The sequence below is a fragment of the Microtus pennsylvanicus genome, chromosome X (genome assembly GCF_037038515.1).
Source record: "Microtus pennsylvanicus isolate mMicPen1 chromosome X, mMicPen1.hap1, whole genome shotgun sequence".
Taxonomy (NCBI): Eukaryota; Metazoa; Chordata; class Mammalia; order Rodentia; family Cricetidae; genus Microtus; species Microtus pennsylvanicus.
Genome location: NC_134601.1, coordinates 87,285,118 through 87,310,351, shown reverse-complemented (window position 1 = coordinate 87,310,351; position 25,234 = coordinate 87,285,118). Strand labels below are relative to the sequence as shown.

The 25,234-nt window shown below is 44.8% G+C and overlaps 1 non-coding gene across 1 annotated transcript; it reads left to right on the top strand.

Moving 5' to 3' along the window:
• Window positions 1-17,880: 17,880 nt before the first annotated feature.
• LOC142841911 (U1 spliceosomal RNA) lies at window positions 17,881-18,043 on the top strand. The gene has a single exon (XR_012909147.1). It is a non-coding gene; the product is annotated as a U1 spliceosomal RNA (small nuclear RNA).
• The last annotated feature ends 7,191 nt before the right edge of the window (window positions 18,044-25,234 follow it).

Genomic DNA, 25,234 nt, shown 5'->3' with positions numbered 1-25,234 from the left:
AGCAGCTGCCGTCACTGCTGCTGCAGCTGCTGTTGCCACTGCCGCCCAGTGGCTACTTTAGGGAAAGACCTCCCCCAACCTCCCTTACAGAGGGAACAAAGCCCCACAGACAGATGCCCTCATCTCTGAGCCGCTTCTTCCCTTTGTTCTCTGTGGTCTGCATTGCTTGGTTTCTGCGATTCCTCTGGACACTCCCGACCCCTTTCCCCATCTCCTTTTGGTCATCCTTCCACCAAATGTGGCTCTTCCCCAAAGCAGACTCCCCTCCTTCCCACCACCCTTCTTTCCTCTTCTCCTTCTCCACCACCTCTTTCCGACTTTCCCCTCTCCAGCTCTCCTCAGAAAGTTATCCTCATGATTTTAACTGCCGTTTAGAAGTTATTGATAATTTTCTTTTATTTTGTTTTAGGACAAGATCTTGTTCTGTAACCCAGGTTTGCCACTCCACCTCCTGGCGCTGTTATTACAATATGCACCACCACACCCAGAAGATGTTATCAGTAATTCTAATAACAGAGACATTCCAGTATAGGGCTCGCTCTCTCTCTCTCTCTCTCTCTCTCTCTCTCTCTCTCTCTCTCTCCTCCCTCTCCCCCTCTCAAATTTCTGTTTCAGAGCTGCAGAAAAAGCTCAGTACTTAGGAGTACTTGTTGCTCTTACAGAGGACCTAAGTTTGAGTCCCGGCACCCACATCTGGCAGTTCACAATCATCTGTAATCCCAGCTCCAAAGGATATGACAATCTTGTCTGCCATTTGTGGGTACCTACTCAGGTGTACACACACACACACAGTTAAAATAAATACTTAAAGATACTTCTCTCCTCTCCTTCCTTGTCCCTCGCATGCAATATTCATAAATATATTAATGGCAATTTCTCTGAAATGCCCGCTGTTTACTTGGGGACTAGAATTGAAAGTGGGGGAAGGATGTTTTCTAATCTCTTTCAATCAGGATGGAGGAAAGAAGGCAGAGAAGAGAGAAAAGAAAGGAGGGAGTGAAGGATGGAAGAAAGGAAAGAAATGAATGGGAGGTGAGAATACAGTTGAACAACAAAGGCAGACGGTGCTAAGGTTGAAATCCAGTCCCGTAACCTATCAGCTGGCTGGTTGTGAATGGAGCCTCCCTGCTCCTCCACTCCTCGTGAGTGCTGTCAGAATCTGGACTGTCGTGAGGAGAAGATCAGACATACACATAAGAACTCAGCATAGGCCGGGCGGTGGTGGCGCACACCTTTAATCCCAGCACTCGGGAGGCAGAGGCAGGCAGATTTCTGTGAGTTCGAGACCAGCCTGGTCTGCAAGAGCTAGTTCCAGGACAGGCTCCAAAACCACAGAGAAACTCTGTCTCGAAAAACCAAAAAAAAAAAAAAAGAACTCAGCATAGTATCTGGCCGGTGTCATCTGCATCATTGGTAGTAGGTTAGTAGTATTTTGAGGTTATAGTCAGAGTGTTTTCCTGATGAAGGGAAGTGAGGTCACCTTCTGAAAGTTAAGCCTTGATGGCAAGAAGCAGTAACTGAAACCCTGGATGACCCAAACTTATCAATAAAATCACCTGCAAGTGACTGGCTCCATACAATCACACTCAAGTTAGCTTTGCTCATATATCTTCTCTCTAGCGTGCCTTTAAAATGTATGTTCGTGTGGGGGGTCAGGCTTTTTTTTTTAAAAAAAAGGATCTTACCCTGTATTCCAGGTTGGCCTATAACTCACTAAGTAGCCCAGGCTGGTCTTGAACTCAACAGTCCTCCTAGCCCAGCCTCCTCCGAAGTACTAGGATCACAGGCATGTGACACCACACCCAGTTTAGTGTGCCTTTCTGGTCTTTCTAAATGTAGTCATGTAGGTAGTTCCTAGTAGCTGATCCATCATCACCTTTCCATCCTCCCCCACTGAGCCAATGCCCTTGTTCACATCCCACTCAAATCTGTTGATTTGGAAAGAATGTAAGAGCCAGAGAAAGGTGGGGGAGCAGTATGGAACACTGAGTTCCCGGTCTGGCATGACTGCTACAGTCCTGGACTTACTGCAGCTAGAATTACTGTACAAGATCTAAACAGAATTGGGCTCTCTCTCTCTCTCTCTCTCTCTCTCTCTCTCTCTCTCTCTCTCCCTCCCTCCCTCCCTCCCTCCCTCCCCCTCTCTCTCTCTCTCTCTCTCTCTCTCTCTCTCTCTCTCTCTCACACACACACACACACACACACACACACACACACACACGTTATGGAAGGGGAGGAGTTCATGAGGCTCCACCCCCTCCCTGAGGATTTATGTGTAGCTAAAGGTTGATGGTGATGGTACTAGAGGGAGAGACTGTTTTCTTCAGTGGTGTTACTACTGGTAAAGTGCTCTTGCTCCTGTAAACCAAGTCTAACCCGTGCTCCCGTAAATCCCAGTCTCACTGAGAGAAAACAGACATGAGAACAAAAGGGGACTGGTTGGGAAGAAGGGGGAGGAGCAAGAAAGACTACTGAGGGTGAACTGAACACAGTCAAAATGTATTATGTTCATGTCTGGAGCTGTCATCATGACACTTATTATGTATAGTTAACACATGCCAATAAACTATTTTAAAATCTGTTGATTTCCTTTCCATTGCAATAACTGAAAATTTCAGCTAACTTAAAAAAAAGAAATATATATTAGCTTGCATTTAAGTGCAGGAGCGGATTCAGCAGTTCAGTAATGTCATACCGAGCTAGATTCTTTCCGCCCTTCTGATCTGCAGCCCTCAGCATGTTGTTAGGAATGCTCATGGTCACACGGGGACTGTGGCAGCTCGGGCATTGCACCCAAACTTGGCATTATTCAATGAGAAGAGAGGAAGGCCTCTCTTCCTGTGCATTTATATTTATCACTCGGGAAACCTTTTTCAGAACCTCCCCAGCATATTTCCTCTCACATCTCAGTGGCCTGAATTTCATCATGCCTAGAAAACCCAGTGACTTTCAAAGAGATGAAACAACCCTAACTCATTTGTTGAGAGAGGCACCGGAGGAGGGTAGACACCTCTGTAAAGGGTGACTCTGTCTACAAAGATGGGGAGAGGGCTGCTGAGTTGGTGAGCAATACCGTGTGCTACAATCCTTACTGAATACGCCACCCCTTCCTCACACAGAGGTACTAGTACCACATCATAACTGGACGGTCTAGCTCAGATATCATTGAGGGATACAGAGTGGCAGTGGATAAGGACGTGAAAATATTGCTCCCAACAGACTATCAGATGTATTCCTTCGCCTTCTTACCCTTGCATCCTTGGAAAACACAGATCCTCCATGTCAACTGAAAAGATGGCGATAGTTCTCTTTGGGACATTCCTAATGGGAAAGGGGAACAAGGGACTTTTCGGGGGATGTGGGTGTACACAGGGTATGAGTTTCCCACAGATATTATAACTAATTATCACAGACTTTTCTCAAGGCAATACACAATAGTTCTCTACAACCCCGTAGGTCAGAAGTCTGAAATCAGCATCAGTGAGCTAAAAACTAAAGTGTCAGCAGGACTTTACTTAAACTGCGAGAGTCACCTGGCAACCTGGGAGTCTGTGGGGAGAATCCATTTCCTTGCCTTTGCAGTTTGCAGCACTGGCTTCTTCCTCGGTCTTCAAAGCCAGCAGTGATAGCATCTTACTTCCGCCTTCATATGGCCTGTCTCTTCAGTCAAACCTAGTTTTCGTCTTCTTTTTAGGCAGGCTCTCACTGTGTAGCCCTGGCTGGTCTGGCACTCATTATGTAAGCAGGCTGGCCTTGAACTCGCAGAGATCAATCTGCTTCTGCCTCCCAAATGCCAGGATTAAAGGTGCACACACATACAGCTTGCTTCTCTTTCGTTATAAGACTAGTGACTGATTCCCTTTGGACCAACTCAGATAACCCAGAATAATCTCCCTATTTTAAGAATCCTAATCACGGGGCTGGAGAGGTGGTTCAGTAGTTAAGAGCACTGGCTGCTCTTGTAGAGGACCCAGGTTCAATTCCCGGCACCCACATGGTAGCTCACACCTGTCTATAATTCCTATTCCAGGGGATCTGACACCCTCACACAGACATATATGCAGGCAAAACCTCAATACACATAAAATACACATAAATAAATTATTAAAAATAAAAAGAATCTAATCACACACTTGGGAAACAAAGGCAGACAGATCTCAGTGAGTTCGAGGCCAGCATGGTATACAGAGTGTGTTCCAGAACAGCCAGGACTACACAGAGAAACCCTGTCTCAAAAATCAATCAAACAAACAAACAAGCAAGCAAACAAAGAATTCCAATTACATCTACAAAATCCCTTTCACCATGTAAGGTAATATCTATATGCTTTAATAATTATAGCCTGATACATGGGGTGTCAGTATTCAGTCCATCATAGTAAGTAAAGATTCACTGAAGTGCATTCAAGATTTATGCATTATTCTAGGCACGGGGGCATATGCCTGCAATCTCAATGAGTTGTGAGTTCCAGGCCAACCCAAGCTACATAGTGAGACCTTGTCTCAAAAACAATTGTGCATTTTACCATCTACAAATTATATCCCAGCCCCACGTTGCAAATATCAGAAAAAGAGATAAAGATTTAAGTTCGATAATAATGAGTTAAAGACCGCCCAGGTCTCCTTTCTTCCCACTGAGCGGATCAGAACCTGATTTCAGAGAGGGGATAAGCCCCTAAAAGGAGGAGTGGGTCTTTGAGTGTGGGTCTGATGAAACGTAGGCCAAAAATAGATTGCTTCTGGTTTTTTCACCTTCCCCATAGGCACTAACCTTAGCAAGTTTCAGGCTTTTTCCCACATGCCAAAGCTTAGTTTCTGTCTCATTACAGTCCCAGCAGAATTCGAGCTTCTCTAACTGCCTGGAAATGCCTGTGAAAGACACAGAGCAATTAACTGAGTTGGCCCTGAGGAGCATGCTGGTCACGGAAGGGCCCGGCTGACTCACTCAACTGTGCAAAGGAATACAGGCTTTCTATCTAGGTGTTAGAGGCAGAAACTGGAATCTGCAGGGCACCTGCTGTATTTCCAGATCCCTGTGACCTATAGGAATTGGACCAGGGACATCTGGACTGTGGCGGTAACAGAGACTGCTTATTAAGAAAGAACATTTCCAATCAAGGAAGTAAGTGAACCAGAGAACTGGAAACTGGATGGTACGGGGCTACAAGAGTTGTGACTTCCTATGGGTCATTAAGATAGCACTCGCCTTTTCTACCATGTGTATTTCTGGGACGTTTTTCACACGGATATTCTGTTCCATACATGTAGCCCTTGGTTTTGAGTTCTAAGCTATTTCTCTATCATTAGTTTCTTTCATTCACATGTTCATTTTTGAGACAGGGTCTCTCTGTGTAGCCTTGTCTGGCCTGGAATTCACAGAGATCCACCTCACCTCTCCCTCCTGAGGTGTCGGGATTAGAGGCATATACCACTACACCCTGCCATGGGATTAGAGGCATGTGCCACCACACCCAGCCATATGGTAATCTTGATACTTCTATCTCTACCCTACATAGAGCCGTAGGTGAGAAAGGGCCCAACTCAGCCAGCCTTCTAAGCCACAGCCATAGCTATCCTTCAAGACCTAGAGAGCCCATCTCAAGGGTTGAAGACTGTGTTTATAAGTAAAGGCCAGCTAGGTCTAAGGGGAGGAGAAGGCTGACCAGAGTCCTGGATCCTCAGACCTCGGAGTTTCTGCTTCTACACGCTTCATGCGTACAGAGGTGGGGCCCAGGCCCTAGGAGAAAAACAAGAACTAGAGAGAACTTTGTTGCTACTGTTATGGTGGCTGCAGGGACAGAAATAGCTCTAATTCCATGAATGGTCACACAAGCTGAGGCAGGCTGCTTAGAGCATGGACCTAGTTTCAGGGATTGGAAAGACTCAAGAGCTGGCAGTGGGAGGTGGGCAAGTTCCTCTAGGTCTGGGTCATCCAGAAGTCAGCTGCCTGTTCCCTGAAGTGTAACGCTCTGCTGCTCTAGCAGAGAACCTGCCCCCAGGCCAGGAACGCTGTGCCTTCCTCTCAGAAAAAAGAAATTCAAGGATCTCTGCTCCTGCTCCACCGCCTACAGGAGACTGATTCCTCTCCTACACCGGAGTTAGGATAACTTGGGTGTCTCATCGTAATCAGGCTTCAAGAGCCCAAGGTCCCAAGTAGGACTCGTTCCCACCCTCTGGGTTTTCATGTGGCCTACAACAGATGGTGAAAGATACAAGGGCTGGAATGTGGCACAGGCTGCTCAGACAGACCAAGGTCCACACCATGAGCCCTCCTGCTTTTACCCCTTCACCTTTAAGAATTCCAACTTGTCTTTGATCCCAGCCCTCATGTGGAAGGCTTTACAAGTCCAAAGCCCACAAATTCCCTTCTTAAATGCACTGCCTGTAACTGATAGGTCTCAAATCCCTGACAAATGGCTGAGGTGCCTGTTTACATATCAAAGCGGACCTGGTCCCCACGTTCTCCCAGTATCCCTCAGTTCCTACCTGTTACAGGGTGTGGTTGGCGTACCCACCCCCTACCCTGAACTCAGCAGCCCAGGGTCTGGGGTTCCATTCCCCCGAGTGGCTCTTCCTTAATATAATCCAGCCATTTGGGCTATGTGATCCTTTTTACTCCTTTTACCTTTTTTGCCCTTTTGGCCTCTTGGTCTCCTGGTCTCCCTTACATGGCCTGGCTCAGGGTCATTGTTACTCCGGACCCTTCCAGGTGCCTCTTATCTACAACAAACCTTCTCCTCCACCATACAAAGGAACAGTCATGCCCTCCTTTTTACTTCTTTTTTTTAATCAGTACCATCATCAGAATCCCCTACCTCCTCAGTAACAGCCGGCTGATTTCATAGTCACTAATCTGTGCTCACTAATCTGTTTTCCAAACTCTTGGCCCCTAAGCTAATTATAGCAGTGTTTCATGCCACCCACCTCAACCCTATTCTTGTTCTCTGACTCCCACCAATCTACACGTTCAGAGGACTGCAGATATAAGAGGCTGGGAGGCCAGCTTAGCAACCAGAGCTGAAGGCTCATGTGAACTCCAGCTCTAAATCTCCCTACTTCTACCTACTAGGCCTACCGTCCTTGCTTTTAGTGTCTCCTTTAGGGGGAGGAGAGGGACACCTTTCCTGATGCAAGCAATGGATGATTGATGTAAGAGACTTCTAGAATGCACCACCCTCAACTCATCCCTCTGACCAGGCCTGGTATGTACTGAAGGAAAGCACCAGAAAGACATTTCCCTCTCTATGGTTCCCTAGAACCTGAAGAGATGGGTGGAACCAGGGTGGGAAATTTTGAGGAAAGTAATAAGAGGGAAGATAAGTAAGGGCAAGGAGGACTTTTCATCTCCACGGAGGCTTCTGCCACCAACAGCAAGAAATTGAGCACAGCAACCCCTTCTCCCCTACACCTTTCCTCCTCCCCCTTTTCCCCTTTCTTCCTTATCTTAGTTGAAGGTCAAAAACATCCTAATTCAGCGTCAAGTCCATTCCAGGGACAAACAGAGATATAATCCAGTCACTTGTTCATTCATTTAGTTAACAAACATGTCTCGCCAACGACTGTGCGCCAGCTGAAGTTCAGTATCTTGCAGCCCCCAAACCATGGTTTAAGAGACAACGTGGGATAGGGATCAAGTGGGATAAATAAGACAGGGAGCAACCAAGGAAGACACTTTCACACATATGCATACATGCACGCATGTGTATACACAGAGAGAGAGAGAGAGAGAGAGACAGACAGACAGAGACAGAGATTGGCTTATAACAAATAGGGAGGGAGGTGTTTTCCCCTTGTCCAGTTGGCCAAATGTGTAACTGAAGAGGTGTCATAGGAAGGGGGAAGAACAGGAAGCACTGAGTGCTGGCCTGGTATTTAAGTGTCTAGTATATTAGGGGCTCTGGATCTCTGAATTGTTCCTTATCCAAACCTGAGTGTTTGCCTTTGGGATGGAAAGGTTCATAGCTTTGCCCCCCCCCCCCCAGTTATTCCTACCTTTGCTCTGCTCTATCTCATGCTCTTGGAGCCTCTTCTAATCCTAGGAATCCTTTTCTGTTCCCCAAACTTCCCTTTCTTTTCTCTCCTCTTTCCTAATCTGCCAACTCCCTTCCTCTTTCTGATTTGCACCCCATAGAGTGTTTAGGGAGACTAGCTCCAGTGGGAAGGTAAGAGAACCTGGTACAGCCGAGCAAATAAAGTGCAAAGGGGACAAGCGGACACATCCCTCAAGGTCTCGGCGGGCTGAGCTCTGGGCTTTGGGACTATTCATTCAAAGATAACTGAGACTGCCCCAGCAAGTTGTTCCACACCAGCTTTCCCTGTACCTGGGAAATGAGGCTTCGTGGATGATTTGGACATGATGGAGCCCATTGGTTAGTGAGTCCCAAGGGGGAAAGAGCCTGTGAAGGGAGTGGGAGCCAGGAAGTAAAACACAGGCCAAGCATGACCACACAGAACAATGAGGCCAATTGAAGGGTAGGAAGGGAAGCATCTTTCCAGGAATCAACCCCTGTCGAATTCATACTCAAAGGTTTTCTGATCAGGATGCCACCTCCCCCTCTCTCTGAAGATGGAGCAATCCTTGTTGACCCCGAGTACTTAAAAGGTTGAAAGAGTAAATAGAAGTCCTTATTGGTTTTTGTAAGCTGCAGGAGAACCAGCTCCTGTGCAGAAAAGCCACACATGCGAGACAGACGACATGAATGAGAGGCCTAGGCCAGAGGGGCATCAGAAAACCGGAAAGTGACAGGAACTGCAAGTGTTTTGTCTGCCAGGTCCTGACAACCAGGAAGCAGGGCATAACATGGCCACATTCTTTTGGTTGTAAAAAGAACTGGAAGTGGAGCTCACGGTAAGCACTTCATAGGACCCAAATCTCTAAAGATTGTTCATTTTTTCCCCAAAGAGTATTCAAAATAACTATGCTTCTAGAGAACAAATAAAATTATGCTCTTCAAAATTACACAAAGCAAATATGTGTTGAAGTTAAAATAATGTCTTTACAAAATTTCTGTTTTTTCCCATTATTGGTATGGCAGTCCTGCACGACTATTGGTTTCCATTTAAGCTTAGACGCCTATGGAGTGAACCAACACACAGAAAAGCCCATATTTTTACATAAATGTCTTGACCTTCAAATGCTAACAACTCATTAAGTGATTTTTAAAGACCTGTATAGGTCTTTAACCATTCCATTTATTTATTTATTTATTTCTATTTTATACCCTAAGTGTCCCTTGGGCTTCCATTTTGTAAGCTATGATATATGTCATTCCACTGAGTTTTTCCTTTGTTTGTTTTTTTTGTGTTTGTGTGTGTGTGTGTGTGTGTCCGTATGTGTTGAGACAGAGGGAGAGAGAGAGAGAGAGAGAGAGAGAGAGAGAGAGAGAGCCTAAACATTCCTTTAACAAAAAATTCCAAAGGAATAACAACCACAGGCAGTAACAGCAGGAGACAGCACTCTGGCAGCAGAACTCTAATTCAAGATTGCACAGAAATATTTTCCACTGCATTTTCCCCTTTTAATTTGCACTATGGATTAACCCCACTGTGATCCAACTGGACTGAAAATTGGGTTCAACTGGAAAAAAGATTGAATCAGTTGGTGATGACTAGTCTAGAAACAGCCCTTAGATGTTGAGGAATAAACGCTCCTTCATCTCTCAGATTAAGCACCATGAATAAGCATTCTGGCAAGTTTCAAATATCAGAGAAACTTTGCAGGATAGCCACGAGTTAGCTAACTTATTTATAAGTAACAAATACTCTGTTTTTAACATCTAAATACCCCGCCCCTGGCACATTCCTAAAAATGCCCAGAATATCATAGGGAAGGAAATATTTACTTGTAAAAATTGCATGGTACTTTGCATGATGGCCTCCATCTATCCCAGTATCTAAGAGGCTGAGTCAGGAAGCAAAGTACAAGTTCAAGGCCAGGCTAGCACGCATAGCAACTTTCAGGCCAATGGAGCTATGTATCAGAACTTACCTCCCCCAAAATGCTCGTTTACTCAGAAATTAGATAGATTTTTTCCTTTCCTTTGAATTTCTTTTATGTTTCTTTAGCAGACTTTTATATTATTGTTCATTTAAATCACACACATTTCTGAAGTTTACCCCCAGTTCTGTTTGGTCACTTTCTGAGCATCATCACACTTCCACCGTATTTTCTTATGTCCTTTTCATCAGAGGTGTGTGTTTTAATGGAAAGTATCTTATTCTATGCCATTGAGTGCTAGCAGCGAGTAAGACAAAAGGTGTGGGCATGTGACAGTATTACTGTCTAACACCACTTTACTTGGCCTCTCTCACAAATGCACACGAAGGTACAGTGGTCATGAAATTTAAAAAAGTTTCATTTCAAAAATGAAATGAGAGACCAGTTATAAGCACCTGAGATTACTTTGTGTTCAGTTACAGAAACAAAACAATTGGCAACAGATCACAGAAGATAGATAACGTGGCCGTTCTCTCTGGAATATGACGTTGTGGGAGAGCTTTGGATTCTCTTTTCGATTCTACTTTCTAATACTCACAAGTTTGTATGTCTATGCTTCATACAATTAAGACAAAAAAATGGATCCATTTAGAGAAGACATTGATTTTTAAAAGAAAGTAAAAGCGAGCTACCAGATTTGGTAAGGTAGGCCTGTAATCCCAGTAACTGAGGGTGGTTGGGCTGCTCAAGGCAGGATGATCACAAACAAGTTCAAGAATGGGCAATTTAATGAGAGTTTGTCTAAAAATAAAATGTAAAAAGAAAGCTAAGTGGTGGGGTGCTTGCCTAGCATGTATGAGATCCTGTGAGTTTGAGGCCAGCCCCATCTACAAAGTGAGTTCCATGACAGCTAGGACTACATAGTGAGACCCTGCCTCTAAAAAGGTCATAGGCTTGATCCCTATAATCACTGTACTACCACCAAGAGTCTGAAGAAGGCAAAGGCAGGGCCAAATGAAAGAGATAAGGAACGAGTCAGGAAAGGGTCTAGTAACCTTTGTGGAGAGGTTGTCAACCTGATGAACCTTGGAGCACCTTGCTATGGGTGCCTAACTCGGGCCATGGAAAGAGCAAAGTCAGTGAGTGCGGCCTAAGCTCTGATTTGAGCTCAGCAGTTCAGCATCATCTCTCTCCTCTGCGAGGACATAGCCTTCTTCTGACTACAGAGGAGCGAGGAAAGATAGCAAGAGACCGAGAAGCCATGGAGATGGAAAGGGTTGGATTGCAGGGCTGGGGATCTGGCTTGATGGTAATGCGAAGCCTAGCATTTCAGGAGAGCTATTCTCTTGGAAGGCAGAGGCAGATAGTGCTCTGTGAGTTTGAGCCAGCACTTAGGATTCTTTCTTACATATTTTGTATATTATCATCATATTCATCCCCCATTCCCGAGGATCTCCTCCTTCCTAACCATTCCCCTCCTACTTTAGTCTGGTTTTGTTTTGGTGTGTGCAGCAGTTATGGACCATGTACAACATATATAATAAGTTGGTTTCTATTCACGCATGGCTGTTGGCAGTTCTCTGTGTAAAGACTCCAGATAGACTTAAAGTTACCCATCTCTGTTTCCCTTTCCTGTCACTTTAGCTTTGGAGTACACCTGCCTACCCCGTCCCACACCCCATTAGTACAGTTCGGAGGCTTTCTGTCTACCCCTAATCTTAGATAACAGCTGCAAAGTATGAGTTCACTTGTACCTGTTCCATCTTTTGCTAAGACTTCTATCACCATTATCATCATCATCATTACCAATCATTCATATCTATGGATGCTTCCAAATAAAATTATTTTTCTTTCTTTGTTAAAAACGGGGTCTTACGCAGCTCATTCTGGCCTCATCATTTCGGAGCTAAAGTTAGTCATGAAGTCCTGATCCTCCTGCCTCCAACTCCCAGGTGCTAAGATTACATCTAAATGCCACATTAAGCATCAAAGGGATTTTTTATACATTAACTCCTCATAGCTATCCTCTGAGTGAACTTTGGTACACATGAGACTAGGCTCTAAAGTCTAGACCCTCATGAGTTATGGCCTGAAGTTCTGAACCTGACTGGGGATGTGGCTTAGTTGACAGAGCGTTTGTCTCGCATGCATGAAGTCCTGGGTTCAATCCTCAGCACTGCAGAAACCAGACATGGTGGCACATGTTCAGAAGTTCAAGACTACCTCAGGCTACGGGATACCCTGTGTCAAGATAAACAAATGCATAAATAAATAAGTAGAAGGAGAGGAATCCTGATCCATTACCTAACTTTTTCTTTACTTAAGGATTTTTGTGAAGTCTACATAATAGAGTTATGGCTCACAGTGCAGGACCATGTGTGTATTGAGGGCATGTATGTATGTGCTGTGTGAATGTGATGGTAGTGCATGCGAGTGTACATGTATGCTGGCCTGTTCACCCACTGAGGCCACAGGAGACCTCCAGGTGGCATCCTCTAGAACTTATGCACTTGAGATGGGGTCTTTCACTGAACTGAGCCCAGCATGTTGGAAAGGCATGATGGCCAGTGACCTTCTGGGATCCAATTGTCTCTTCCCACAAATGCTGGGATTACAAGCATATGCAGCCATGTCCAGCTTTTTATGTGGGTTCTGGAGATTGTAACTCAGTCCTTGTGGTTGTAGGGCTAGCACGGCTACCCACTGAGCCATCTCCTCAACTCCAGTCCTATTTTTGACAATCATACTAACAGGTTCAGAGAAGCCAAGGGAATTTTATAAGTCCTATTAAAGTCCAGGTATCCTGACCCGAAATATTTTTGAAATTTTGTTGTTATTATTACGTGTTTGTATGGGCACACATGCATATAATACAGGTATGTCAATGCAGATGTGATGGGGTGTGTGCAGAGGTCAGAGAAGAGCTTAGGAGTGTCAGTTCTCTCCTTTCCGCTTGAGGTCTCTCTTGTTCTGCTACTCTGTCTAGCTGACCCATGAATCTCCTGCCTCTGCTCCCATTTCGCCTTATGAATGCAGGGATTACAGATGCAAGCCACCAATTCCAGCTTTTCGTGGGTCCCAGGGATTAAAGTGACGTCATCCAGCTTGTGGGGGATTACCCATTGTGCTAGCTTGCTGGTACCCGACCCTAAATCTCGTTAACTCCTTTGAACTATTAAACATTTCAGGCATAAAGATTATAGCTACTACCTAGCTTTGAAAAGAACTATAGAACCTGAGGCTTCCTGTGTCCTTTGAGTCTCTCTCCCTCACCCGTCTCTTTTCTCCTACGCAGGTGACCACTCTCCTAGGTTTACTGTTTATTTGTTCCATGATGCTTGTATACTTATAATTTACGTTTATGTATCTACAACCAATTTTATATTGTTACATACAGTTTTAAGCTTTATATAAATGGTGATGCACCATGCATTTAGTTCTGTTGCTAGAAGTTTTTTTTACACACTGTTGGTATTTATTTTTTGAGATTTAATCATGCTAATATATTTCTTAGTCCATTAATGCTGATATACCATAATACCCAAGACTGGGTGATATATAAGGAAAAGAAATCCATTTTCTTACCATTCAGTAGCCTGGCAAATCCAAGTTCAAATGATTAGCATGTTCAATTCTCTGGTAAAAAGCTTCTCTTTGCATCTAAAATTGTGCCTTATTGCTGGGCCCTCCAGAGGGGAGGAATGCTGTATCCTTAGGTGGCAGAAGAAACAGAAAAAAAGATGGATGCTACATAAGTCTTCTCTAATAAGGACCTTAGCCCCATTCATAAGTGAAGATGAGAAAAGATTCAATTTTACTAGACAGCACCAGTTTTCCAAAGTGGTTATATTAATGTAGTTCCCACCAATTGTTCATTTGAACTCCAATTGGGCTACATCCTTATGAACACTTAGTGTTGTCTGGCTTTAATATTTTTGACAGTTTGATCTGTGTGAAATGTTTTCCCACTGTGGCTTTAATTTGAGTGCATCTGATTACTACTGAGACTACACAAATCATTGGCCAGTCATTCCACTTGTGCTTCTACTAAGAATACATCCTCATTCTTTGCAAACTTTGAGAATGGCATTTTTTAATTGATTTGTAACAGTTATTTTATTCACATGTGAACAGGTATATGTGGGGACCAGTGGCCAACCTTGGGTGTCATTCCTCAAGAGGCACCATCTACCATGTTTTCTGAGACGGGATCTCTCACTGTCCTGGGGTTCACTGGTTAGACTAGGCTGGCTGGCCACTGAGCCTCAGGGCTCCCCACCTCTCTCCACCTAGCAGAGCTGGAATTGGAAGCATGTACCACCACCACGCCCCACCTTTTTACATGGGATCAAATGCAAGTACTTATGCTTTCGCAGCAAGTTCTTTGTCAACTGAACAATCTCCTCAGCCTCCCAGAGTTCTTTATATTCCAGATGCTAAACTATTAAATGTGCTTCAAATATGTTAACTCTGGATTTCCTTTTTTAATTTTTGAAACTTTTAACAGAGACATTTAAAATTTGCCTGCAACCAAATGTATTGATCCTTTTCTTAATGGCCACGCTTTCTGGATTATAACAGGGTCCTCTCTGGGCCCTGCTATCCCCCATTTAGGATTTCCTTCACCACTGCTCTGACAAGTCCCTCTTTTCCTCCTTTGCCTGCAGTGTTTGTCATGTTGACATGTGCTTTTTACTATGGTTGTGATGACTTGGATGTGATTGGTCTGACATATGCGAAGATCTCTATGTACAGGCCAAGCAAGTGGCTCCAGCTGAATCAAGCAGCACCCAGGGCCCCCTCACAGCCTTACAGCTTCTGCACAAACTTGGGGCCTTTCACACTCCAGGTACTGACTTTAAGTCTTGGGCAATTTCCAGAGGAGACGAAGAGATAAAAGAACAGGAAAAGGTCTCCCTGTTTTGCTGAGATCCTTTTGATTTCTTAGATGGTTGCTACCCTGCCCTATTCAGTGACACTGCACCTAGGCCTGAAAATTCAGGAAAGGCAAGGGAAGACAGTGAACTAGTTACCTATCCACCAATGACATAGTCAATCCAAAAAGAAGACTTTTTGTCTTTTTTTCTCTCATAGTTCAGTCTATGGCAACTTAGTTGATCTGGATTTGTTGCAACACAGTACATCATGGTGGGAGCTTATGGCAGAAGAGGTCTGGTCCCCATAGTGTCCAGGGAGGAACCAAGAAGTGCATGTCTGTAATAACCAAACTTTCCCAATCTCTCTTAAGAGGTTTCAACTCTTAATTTGTTTTTACCACCTCCCAACAAAAACATCATCTAGGCTGGGTGTGGTGGTGCACATTTTTAATCCCAGCACTTGGAAGGCAGAGGTAGGCAGATCTCTGTTGAATTTGAAGCCAACCTGGTCAGTGGCTTCCAGGTCAGCCAGGGATACCCAATGAGACCCTGTTTTAAAAAGAAAAGAAACATAAGCTGGGGCCAAACCTTTAATTCACAGGCACCTGGGGAATGCTTTGGCTCCAAACAGATAGAGAGCAGATAGACAGACATGTAGTTACAATGAGGTGTAGGAAGAAAGACAGATGGACGAGATTGGAGAAATGGAGCTAAGGGATGAAGACATTTCTATGTGGTCCCACAAGGAAGGGAGAGATAGAATTGGAAATGCATTTTTCTTTGTTCCTGACTCTTTACAGCTGTGTGGGGTGGACTTTGAAGTGAAGAATTTCTTTGCAGAAAATCTGAATGAGAAAATCCCTAAGAGGTATTTCTTGGTGTTCCTCAAATCCTTGCCTTATGCCTCTACCACCGACCCTGCTCTTAGGACAGCAGACCTAGTTACCATAGCACCATTGCCACCAACTTGGATGTCCTGATTCCCTCCTATTTCACTTTCCTTCTTCACTCTAGGACATGGGTTGGGAGACATGTGAAAAGCCAAATGAGGCATATTTATAATCTGTGGGCTCCCATGTCTTGGTTGCAACTGCAGAACTCTGCTGTTGTGGTGCTAGAGTAGTCATGGATACCAAAAAAATGAAAACATGTTGCTGCATTCGAACAAAACTGAATTCTTGGACACTGACACTTAGATTTTATATAACATCTGTCATAGACTATGGCTTTTTCTTTATTTTAGCCATTTACAACTGCAGGCATTATTCCTAGATTGCAGGCCATAGATAAACAAGAAACAGGACAGATTTAGCCAGCGGGCCAGTTTGCAACCCCTTGGTTTATAGAACACCAAAGATTCAAGGCATTCTCTGAGGGAGGCCTTTCCCCACCTCCATCCCCAAGTAAACACAGAGATCTAAGGGCAGTATGGAGTTGTCTGTGGTTCTAGAATGAGATTTTGATCATATCCTTTGGCCTCTACTCAGCTATTCTGTGCTGCTGGTTACACGGAAAGTGCAGTTTTCACCCCAGAACCAGACCCTGGTCCCCGTGCACAGACCATTCGCAGCTTCTTCTCATCAGCTCAACCCCAACAACTCCTGGATGGACAGGGAGGTTGGTGATACCCACCTATATCCTATCCCTCACATTAGAACCCCTCTGATACTCCCTTTTTACTGATGTCTTAACTTGAGTAGGCAGACATGGGAGTCGGGACAACAGTTTTAAGGAAATGAAAATTCTAGATTTAGGTCTGGGTATCCTCCCTCCAACCTTCTTCTGGTTCAGATTCACTATGGAGAAGCTATTTCTGTCTGTTTTTATCAACAACTCTACCAACAGGGTCATCTAAAGAATCAAGATTGCAGGTGAGTGTCTTATTGCTCTGCATCTAACCCCCAGACCACAGGTTCTAAAACGCAACTGGACTTCTTACTCATTTACATTTATCTTAGTTTTTTTTCCTCAAACAGGCCTATTAAAACATGTGATCACTGCTGGCTGGTGGTAGCACATGCCTTTAATCCCAGCACTCGGGAAGGAGAGGCAGGTGGATGTCTGTGAGTTCGAGGCCAGCCTGGTCTATAGAGCTAGTTCCAGGACAGCCAGGGCTACACAGAGAAACCCTGTCTGGAAAAGACAAAAGCAAACATGCGATGACAACTTACTGCATATGTATAGGGTCACGGACCTTGGCAGTAACTCCACTCCTGGCTGCCTACTACCAGAAACAGGGCCTGGCACTGGATGGCAAACTCAAGCACGAAGGCACCAATCTGGCCTCTAGCACAATGTAAGCTCATAGGTAATTTGCAGCCTCTACTTTCTACCCTTAACCCATCCTACATGCTATATGCATGGCTCTGAGGTTTCATCTTTGTTTGAGACTATTTGTCTTTTAAAATGCCCCTCAGCTAGTGTTCAGCACACTCACAGGCCTCAGAGCCAGCCTCAAGCTAAATGAATACCTATGGGACCCATAGGAAGCTTAGATCTTAGGTAATGAGAAAGGAAAATGCAGAGAACAGAAAATCTTTGTTATATAAGATTTTTACAGTCCAAACGAGTCACAGGGGTGCTTGCTTGTAATCCTAGCACACTTAGTGGTCAGCACTGAGGCAGGAGAATCACAAGTATGAGGCCTGCCTAGGCTGTACAGCAAGACCCTGTCACTAAAATGATACAAATGGGGCTGGTGTGATGTCTCAACAAGTAAAGGCGCTTCTTTAGCTCACTGCTTGAGTTCAAACCGCAGGATCTGCATGGTGAAGATCTTATTGTCCTCTGACCTTCACCTGTTTACCATGCCACCTGTACCCCCACACCCATACAAGGGCACAAAATGGAGAAATCAAAATGTACTAATAATAGAAAATGAAAACAAGACACAATTCACGAAAGCTTTACATCTATCATCTTCCCTTCCTAAGAATACTATTTAGGTACACTGGCCAGGTGGTCAGGGTTTTGTTGTTTCTGAGGTGCAGAGGATGAACTCGGGGCCTTCCATCCCCAACCCTGGCCAGGTATGGTATTCGACTTACACATATGAACTCTGAGGCTTATACTTACCTGGCAGGGGAGATACCATGATCACACAGGTGGTTTTCCCAGAGTGAGGCTCACCCATTGCACTTGGGGTGTGTTGATCCCTGCGATTTCCCCAAATGCGGGAAACTCGACTGCATAATTTTGTTAGTGGGGGACTGCATTTGCGCTTTCCCCTGGGGGGTGAGGGAAGAACTCTGGGGCTTAAAGACAAGGGACCTGGTCAAGTTTGAGTGATTATGAGGCAGATAGGATTCTATTATATGCCATCTGGCTCTAAACATGTGATCTCCACATTAGCTACTATCTAAGAGAAGATAGAATTAAGGAGAAGGTTAGGAGATAAGAAATAGCAGGAAAGGAGGATATAAAATGAGAATTATATGACTGGAATTGATAGAATTCTTTGATGCCATTCATTTGGTTCTATGCCTTCAGATTAGCACTAGACGTGTTTCTCACCAAAGCCATTTGTCCGTCATTTACAATCATAATTGCCCAGTTTTCCCCATGCCTTATCAAACGACTATCTACAGGTCATTATTTTTAGAAATAGCCTTAGAAATTATCCAAAGAGCATTATTTTATATTTTATATTTGCACCCCAAAGCAACCAAAAGACTACCCCAAGATTCTTACAGCTTTTGGTATCTTATTTTTATTGAGCACTTATTACAAGTTCATTCCTCTGCAACACAATCAGATTATACAAAGAAATTTAAGGCTGTCTTTGCCTTCAGTCAATATACAGCCTGGATGAGGAACACTGGGGAAAGTGAATGGAATCCAACAGCTAAGCGTTAGTTGCATGCGGGTCATATTATGAAGAATGGGTAAAATCTGGATATTAATAATAGAAGGAAGGAACATTCCAGACTGGAAACCTGGCATGGGAAGAAGCTAGAAGGTAGGAAGCCCACATGGCATTTTGAGGAGCAAAAAAGGAAGGCGGTTCTGCCTAGGCTGTGTTCTAGGTGTTTAGGAGTTAGAGCAGAAAAGAGAAGCTAGATTGCTTTGGCTCCTGGAAATCAAGCAGAGTAGTTATAGTCAATAAAAAAAAGGCCCTTGAGCAGACAGTAACACAGTCAAATGGAATTGTAGGAAGAAAAATGTCATCCCAACTGGGTAAAAGTAATCACAGTCTGGGATATCTTTTGGGAAAAGACACAGGTAACAGGGCATGGCAATAGGAAACCACAGGAAGGATTTGGGGGAGCTAGATTCAATTATATTCCTAACATCCCCAAATTGACACTACAATATCAAGTCTTCAACCTGGAATGAACAAGGAGCTGGTATCCTACAAAGTTAGAGTCAACCTGATGGTGTCCTATGTGGGGGGGGAGGGGGAGTGAAGATTTCCAGTTGGTCTGGGCAGGGGTAGATAGGATGTCTAGGTTTTCAGGGGACATATAGGTGAGGGGAGACCCAGAAAGAAAAGGAGGGAGAAGAGCAAAGAAATTTCCTCACGGGACTGCAGAGCCACATATGAGCCATTTCTCGTCCCTCTCCATCCTTGCAAGGTGGCTACCAGGTAAGTCAGTATGAGGCTTGGAAGCCTATTCCACCCCCTTGCCGACTGCTGTTTTATGATGGAATTTTTAAAAGCTTCCTCTAAGTGTCACTTTCAAGACTGAACCGGAAGCATGGTCTAGCTTCACGCCACAGCCTGGTGCTTTCCACAGCCCTGTTTTCTGTCTCCCTGCCTGTCAGCTGGTGATCTTCTTGGAATTGTTCTTCCCCCTCATCCCTTCCATTCTCTTCTTTCCCTTCAAAAACCCATTCTGCTGTTTTCTTTATAATCCCATACCCACTGGCAAAACTGGGCTGGTTGCCCCTTCTCTATTTTTTTTAAATCTTTTTTTTTATTGAGAAAATGAGAAAAAAACCCCAAGTTTCCACCTCCTCCCAGCCTCCCATTTCCCTCCCCCTCCTCCCACCCTTCTCCCCCTCCTCCTACTCCTCTCCCCCTCCCTCTCCAGTCCAAAGAGCAGTCAGGGTTCCCTACCCTGTGGTCCTATATCTTGCCTATCATCATAGAACCTTCATCTGGTGATGGATGGAGATAGAGACAGAGACCCACACTGGAGCACTGGACTGAGCTCCCAAGGTCCCAATGAGGAGCAGAAGGAGGGAGAACATGAGCAAAGAAGTCAGGACCACGAGGGGTGCACCCACCCACTGAGACAGTGGAGCTGATCTACTGGGAGCTCACCAAGGCCAGCTGGACTGTGACTGAAAAAGCATGGGATAAAACTGGACTCTCTGAACATGGCGATCAATGAGGACTGATGAGATGCCAAGGACAATGGCACAGGGTTTTGATCCTACTTCATGTGTGGCTTTGTGGGAGCCTAGCCAGTTTGGATGTTCACCTTCCTAGATATGGACGGAGGGGGGAGCCCCTTCTCTATTTTAAGCTGTTGATTTGGGGTGCATTGCATCATTCCTGTCTTCCTTTTATAATTCCTTCCCTCTACCTGACCTTCCTACACTCCGTTGTTTCCCTTTTAACACTCCCGGGACACCATTGTCTAGACAGACTCAAAAGGGAAACAAGCAATCCATGGAGGTGGGGGGAGGGCTGAGAAGCAGGAAAGGGAGTGCCTTTCTAGAATCAAGAATGTGGAGAAAGCCCAGGAAGAGTTTGCTAACCCTCAGTTCTCCTATGCTGCTTCTGCAAGCTCGGAGGACATAGTCCTCGAGGAGTTTATGCAACAGACCAGGCAGAACTGGAAAACTCCAGCAGCAAATGGAGTTCAGAGACACCGGCAGCCTATCTCTGCCAGTCCTGTGTAGAAGCCCCAGTGCAGCACTTGAAAAAATAGCTTTGTCCAGACCAGCTGGTGGTCTCTGTGCTATTTCCTTCCTTTTAGGAGAGGACTGGAACTACGGGTGGGGGGGTGGGGGGGATGATCTGTCCGCTTCAAGCACCTGCACCCCTCCCCCACCTGGCTCACAAGCTTGATTAGATTACCTGTATTAAGTACTTTGCCCCTATGCGGTCCCAGACTTTCCTCTGACAAGTCACTTCCCTTTTCTGACTTCAGCTACCCTGGTCCCCACTCGATCACTTATTCTTGTAATCAACTTTTGGCCTAGCAGTATCTAGTACTTACTTATACTGTAAGGAAGTGCAGAGGGGAAGCCAAAGGGCTTCCCACTCCCAGGCCTGGCTGTGACGACTGTTTCCAGTTGCTACTGGAGAACATGGTGTGATGTCAGGTGGTACAGGTGCAGAAAACCATTGTGACATCATTTCTGCCTGTCCAGCTCAAGGAATGTTTCTGCTCCTTCTATGGTGAGGCCAAGAGCCCTAGAATGAGGCCAGAGGCTGTGGTCTAGATCAATAGGAAACACAAATACCAGTCTCTATGCGAAGCCAGGCTCATGTTTCTGGTCTGGAATGGGCTTTAGGATAAGAAGCTATGAATACTATGGAATGGGATGGGGAGGCGGCTTCTAGGATGAGTCTCTTGTGGTACGCGTTGGCATGTGTTGACGGTGGAGGGGTCTCTGAAGAAAACACAATGGTTGGCCTTTCACAGAGACAAGTACTAGATGTATGGGCAGAAAGAAGTGTCACCAGTGTGGTATATGACTGCTCTGAACAACAAATAGTAAGGTTTGTTGGTCTGCACACCTCAGGTCCAATCCTCACATGGAGGGCCTACTGTGCTGTTTATATGGGGGAGCAGAAACTAGGTTGGAACAGAAGTACTGTGTTCAAGGCTTCTAGTGCTCCTGGCATCACCATATATAAAGGAGTTAAGCTCACTACAGGTTTCTGTTATCTGGTCCCTTTACTATCCTCCTTTAGCTAGGCAAGTCTCTGCAGAAGAGGGTGAACAATAATTGAATTCAATGGGACGTTTATTGAGACCAGTGCCAAAACCAGCTGCAGTGTGAAAAACACAACACCATTTCTCTTTCTGAGACATCCTTTGCACTCTCTACTTACCCACCACCACTTAGATAACCTTATATTGCCCTATGACAGCGAGGAGGCAAGGTTCATCCCCCCCATCATACAGTCTGAAAGCACAAAATCATCTTACTCTCTGAACTTTTACTAAGGCAGCAGCACTTGCAATACAGTTTCTGCCCTTCCTTTCATAAATGGCTTCACCTCCACTCCTGGAAAAGGGGCACATCTTTTTTCTTAGCTTTTCCAGGGGTAGGGAGAGTGAAAGCAGAGCAGCAAGCTTCACTCAGTGTTAAAAGCCAGGACAAACTTTCTGCTTAGTGCTAAAGGAAAACAGAACTAACTTTAGCCAAAGGTAGCTTCTTCGTTTGACTTTAAGTAAAAACCATGTGGTCAGAACTCCTCATTTTTACTAGTTGTCCCTAGGAGACTGGACTCATCTCCTCAACTCTCCTACCATTTCATAAAACTTAGGGGCTAAAAACTGACTTGAGAATTTTCAGAATTCAGGCATCAAAACCCCTTTCCCCATCTATGGCTTAGGTCATCGTTGCCCAATTTGGTAGACACTGTGTTTGGGCTTCCCATAGCAGTTATTCTTTCCCATCCCTAAGGTGATGGTGGTTTTGTTTGTTGAGACAGGGTTTCTCTGTGTAACAGTCCTGGCACTCATTTTGTAGGCCAGGATGACCCTGAATTCACAGAGATCTGCTTGCCTCTGCCTCCCAAGTGTTAGGATTAAAGGTATGTGTTACCACTGGCCAGCTGGTTTGTTTTTGAGACAGGGTCTATTGTCAGTGGCTCACAGTGTGTGGGCTGTGGCCCCTTGGAAGGGGTTGAACAACCTTTTCACAGGGGCCACCTGAGACCACAGGAAAACTGATATTTACATTATAATTCATAACAGTAGCAAAATTAGTTATGAGGTAGCAATGGAAATGATTTTATGGTTGGGAGTCACCACAACATGAGGAACTGTATGAAGGGTCAAAGGGAAGGTTGTGAACCACTGTTCTATCTAGTCCGGGCTGTCCTGGAGCTTGCTGTGTAGACTAGTTTGACCTAGAACTCACAGATAACCTCTTTGCCTTTGTCTCCTAAGTGTTGGGGGTCAAAGGCGTGCACCACCACACCTGGCTGGGTTATGGTTTTAATACTCTCTTCCAACTCCTATACTTAAAATAAAGCAGCTCCCAGAAGTAGTCATCTCCTTTTACTCCATCTCCTAACTACTCGGTGACAGAGTACCCTATCTATCTTCATTGACGACTAAAAGGCCAGGTTCACAAGCTTCCCGCAAGCCACCTACATTAAATAAAATTTAACCTGAAATCCAGCTCAGTGGCACTCTACTGGGCCTTGAAGAATCTTATTTAGAACAATAACCACATTAGTAAAATTAAAATAATGAATACCTGTGAACCTCGTCCTAAAGCAGTGGTTCTCAAGCTTCCTAATGCTGCGACCCTTTAATACAGTTCCTCCTGTTATAGTGACCCCAGCCATAAAATTATTTTGTTACTTCATTGCTACTTCATAAACTGTAATATTGCTACTGTTATGAACTATAATGTAAACGTCTGTTTTCTGATGGTCTTAGGTGACCCCTGTGAAAGGGTTGGTCAACCCCTCAAAGGGGTCGTAACCTACATGTTATTCTAGAACAAATGCTATTCTAGAGCAAGATCTTTACAAGAAACTTTTTTATTTATTAAAGATTTCTGCCTCCTCCCCGCCGCCGCCTCCCACTTCCCTCCCCCTCCCCCAATCAACTCCCCCTGTCTTGTCAGTGAAGAGCAGTCAGGGTTCCCTGCCCTGTGGGGAGTCCAAGGACCTCCCACTTCCTTCCAGGTCTAGTAAGGGAGGGGGAGGGAAATGGGAGGTGGTGGTGGAGAGAAGGCAGAAATCTTTATTAAATAAATAATAATAAAAAAGAAGCTTCTATCGACTTCCCCCCTAGCTCATCATACAAATCTCAAAAGTTCTTATGCAGGTAGCCATAGCTGTGGTGTGTTTGTGACTACAAGGCTATGTCATATCCAGGAGACAGAGGAAAGCTCTCCTATCTATCCTCTGGCTCTGACATATTTCCACGCCATCCCCCTTTTCTGCAATGTTCCCTGTACCTTAGATGTAAAACGTGAGTAATGAATTAATAAATTAGTGGTGAGGAGTAATCTCAACTGGAGGCTACAGAGATGTTTAAGTCAGTAAAGTATTAGCTGCACAAACATGAGGACATGAGTTTGAACCCCACAGTACAGTTAAAATGCTGGATGTTTAGTCTGTCATAGTGGCACATACCTTTAATCCCAGCAGAGGCAAGTGAATCTCTCCAAGCTCAAGGCCAGCCTAGTCTACACAGTAAGTTCCACAACAGCCAGAGATACATAATAGAGACCCTGTCTCAAAAAAAAGAGGCATCCTGGATGTAGCAGCACATACCTGTAATCCCAGCACTGGGGAGGCAGAGAGAAGAAGCTCCCTGGGACTTCCTTGCCAAACAGGCCAGTCAAATAAAAGGATTCAGGTTCAGTGAGAGACACTGTCTCCAAAAGATAAGGTGGAAAGTGATTGAGGAAATAGTTGATTTGAACCTTTACATCCAAGCACACACCCCTGGACCTTCACATACAGATGCACACCACACACACACACACACACACACACACACACACACACACACACACACACACACACCACACACTTGTTAAACACAGCTGGGTGTAGTGGTGTACACCTGTGATCTCTGAGTTTCAGAGGATGAGGCGGGAAGATCCTGAGTCCACGGCCAGTTTGGACTATGTAGCAAGAACCTGTCTCAGGGGAAAAAAAAACTCAACACAAATTTCTTAACCACGGAGAGTCTTGACTTTAACGTTGTTTGGTAGACTCAGCTAACAGGTTTTGCAGAAATGTCCATGCTTTTCTTTCTCAGATGGCCACTGGGGGTCAGCAGAGCAAATTAGAGGATTTCTCAGGAAGACAAACTAATTCTACCTCCAGCTCTGTTCAGAAGGTACGGTGCCAATAACAGAACTGAGCCTCGAGCAATACCTTTAGTATAGCTGGGGTAGGATTCATGGGAAGAGCCAGTTTCTGCATGTCATCCACTTGAAAAACTGATTTAACTTGTTTATTTAAATAGGTAGATTTCTAGTTCTCCCACAAACCAAAGATTCACTCTCCAGAAGGAATTAAGAGATTCAGTTCAGCTCCCCAGGATTCTTGTAATGTGCTTGCATGCCAAAGCCTGCAGTTGGAGGGCAACAGACAACTTTGGGAATCAGTTCTCTCCTTTCACCACGTGGGTCCTAGGGGTCGAACTCAGATTGTCAACCCAGAGAACCATCTTGATGACTCTCTGTGGGATTTTTAAGTCAAAATTTGGGCTTTCATTGCTGTAGCACCTTCTTCAGAGGAAATAAAAAAACTTTAAATTCTG